This window comes from Apium graveolens, chromosome 6 (genome assembly GCF_009905375.1).
Source record: "Apium graveolens cultivar Ventura chromosome 6, ASM990537v1, whole genome shotgun sequence".
NCBI classification, from domain to species: domain Eukaryota; kingdom Viridiplantae; phylum Streptophyta; class Magnoliopsida; order Apiales; family Apiaceae; genus Apium; species Apium graveolens.
The window spans coordinates 125,095,400-125,098,340 of record NC_133652.1 but is presented as its reverse complement, the minus strand read 5'-3'; the positions used below and the strand labels follow the sequence as shown (position 1 = coordinate 125,098,340).

Genomic DNA, 2,941 nt, shown 5'->3' with positions numbered 1-2,941 from the left:
ATGAAGGGCAAAGGGAAGTGATCCTTTCTAGTGGCCTTGTTCAGCTTCCTGTAGTCCATGCAAACTCTCCACCCCGTGACTGTTCTTGTAGGAATAAGCTCATTCTTCTCATTTGCTATCACAATAATTCCACCTTTCTTCGGCACACATTGAACCGGGCTTACCCACGAACTGTCAGAAATAGGATAGATGATCCCTGTATCTAGCCACTTAAGAATTTATTTCTTCACTACTTCCTTCATGATTGGATTAAGTCTTCTTTACTGCTCAACCGTAGGCTTGCTACCTTCCTCTAGCAGAATTTTATGCATGCAATAAGAAGGGCTGATTCCCTTGATATCTGCTATAGTCCAACCAATTACCAATTTGAACTCTCTTAGAAGCCTCAAGAGTTTTTCCTCGTCACTACCTGAAAGATCAGATATAATAATAACATGCAAAGTAGATGCATCACCTAAAAACGCATACCTCAAATGCTTAGGTAAAGGCTTAAGCTCAAGAGTGGGAGCTTCCTTAATAGATGGCTTGAGGCGTTTAGGAGCTCTATTCAATTCCTCAATTCTAAGAGATTCAAAAGGCATATCAATTTTTCTCTTCCAGGGAGAAGCATTCAAATATTGTAATTGTTCTTCACCTTCGTCATCTTCACTATCTGAATTTCCCAATTAGGCTTTTTCTAAGGCATCAAACCTTAACAATTGATCAAGTTCTGAAATAACCACAGAGTCGACCAACTCCACCTTTAAGCACTCCTCATTTTCTGTAGGAAATTTCATAGCATTGAACACATTAAAAGTTATATCCTGATCCAGAACTCGCATTGTGAGCTCACCCTTCTACATATCTATAAAGGTTCGGCTAGTCGCCAAGAAAGGTCTTCCCAAGATTATGGGAATCTTCTTATCCTCCTCGAAATCAAGAATGACAAAATGAGCAGGGAAGATGAGTTTATCAACCTTGACCAAGACATCCTCCACAATACCTCGCGGATATGTAATAGAATGGTCGGCCAATTGCAAAGTCATATAAGTTGGTTTTGGATCAGGTAAGTCCAACTGCTTGATGATTGACAAAGGCATCAGATTGATGGTAGCTCCCAAGTCACATAAGCATCTGTCAAAAGATATTTTCCATTAGTACACGGAATAGTGAAGCTTCCCGAATCTTTAAGCTTCGGAGGCAACTTCTGTTGTAGCACAGCACTACATTCCTCCGTGAGAGTGACTGTCTCTAAATCATCTAGCTTCACTTTCCGAGAGAGAATACCTTTTATAAACTTTGTGTAACTAGGCATGTTGATATGTTGATATCAACATATCCAGAAACTTCTCAAGAGCCTCAGCGAAAGGTATGTTGATATTAAGTTTCTTGAACACCTCCAGAAACTTCTCGAATTACTTGTCCAGCTTTTTTTTCTGCAGCCACTTAGAAAAGGTGGTGGAGGATAGATCTGTTTCTCCCCTGTATTACCCTCAGGAGGAGTGTGCTCAATAGTAATCTTCCTTGGTTCCACTTCTACTTCCTGCTGCTCTACTTCTTTCTCAGCCCTAGCTTATTCAGTCAACGCTTGAGTTTGTTCGGGATTCACAACCTTTCCAAACCTCAAAGTGATTACCTTTACCTGCTCCTTAACTTCCTTCTTTCCTGGAACTTCAGTGTCACTAGGTAATGTACTAGGCTGACAATTTAGCAAGGCATTGGCAATTTGCCCAATTTAATTTTCCAAGGTCTTGATAGAAATAACTTGACTCTTGCACATAAACTTCAACTCCTCTAGTTCAGATTTTTCATTAGCTTGTTGCTGCTGGAGTTACTGTCTTGGTGCATATTGCGGTTGCTGAAAACCAGGAGGGTTGTACTGCTTAATTGGATACTGCTGATAAGGCTGTTGAACCGCATTCTAAGCGTTTCTCCAACTGAAATTAGGATGATTGCGGTTGTTGGGATGATAGGTGGCTGACACAGGTTGCTGCAAACGCTGAAAGTTGCTCACGAACTGAGCTGATTTACAAGAAATTGCGCACTGATCAGTCTCATGGGCACCAGCACAAAGCTCACATACACTAACGATTTGATTAACCCCATGATTAGCCAAAGTATCCACCTTCATCGTCAAAGCCTTAAGTTGGGTAGCTATAGCAGTTGTTACATCCAACTCCAGAATTTCTGCTACTTTTTCATAAGTCAGTCTTTGGGAAGGATTCTGGTATTCATGAGCAACCATCAGTTCAATTAATTCATAAGCTTCATCGTAGATCTTAGCCCACAATGCTCCTCCTGATGCTGCATCGAGCATGGGCCTAGAAGTAGCACCCAATCTCTTATAGAAATAGTTAATAATCATCCAATCAGGGATGCCATGGTGTGGGAACTTCCTTAGCATCTCCTTATATCGATCCCAAGCCTCACAGAGAGATTCTCCAGTTTGCTGAGCAAACTGAGTAAGAGCATTCCTGATTGCAGCAGTCTTCTCCATAGGGAAGAATTTAGTGAGAAACTTTTGAGCAAGATCTTCCCAAGTGGTGATAGACCCTGCTGGTAGAGAATGTAACCAGCACTTAGCTTTGTCCCTCAGAGAGAATGGGAATAGTTGCAGCTTGATAGCATCTTCAGTCACATCATTAAACTTGAACGTGTTGTAGATCTCCATATAATCCCTAATGTGCATGTTGGGGTCTTCAGTAGGAGAACCCCCAAACTGAACTGAGTTCTGTATCATCTGAATCGTGCTGACTTGATTTCAAAAGTGTTATCCCTGATAGCTGGCCTGATGATGTTTGACTGAATGTCATTAATCTTAGGCTGAGAATAGTCCATCAAAGCTTTAGGATTTTCCGCTTGATCACCCATCTCTACTAAAACTGGTTCTTCGACTTTCTCTTCTTCTTCTACCTTCTTTTCTTCTTCAAAAACTTCCTTTTGAACCACCACAACTTCTTCA

The 2,941-nt window shown here is 41.1% G+C and overlaps 1 non-coding gene across 1 annotated transcript; it reads left to right on the top strand.

The window, feature by feature from the left end:
- The first annotated feature begins 2,354 nt into the window (after positions 1 to 2,354).
- Positions 2,355 to 2,461, top strand: LOC141669013 (small nucleolar RNA R71). The gene has a single exon (XR_012553315.1). It is a non-coding gene; the product is annotated as a small nucleolar RNA R71 (small nucleolar RNA).
- The last annotated feature ends 480 nt before the right edge of the window (positions 2,462 to 2,941 follow it).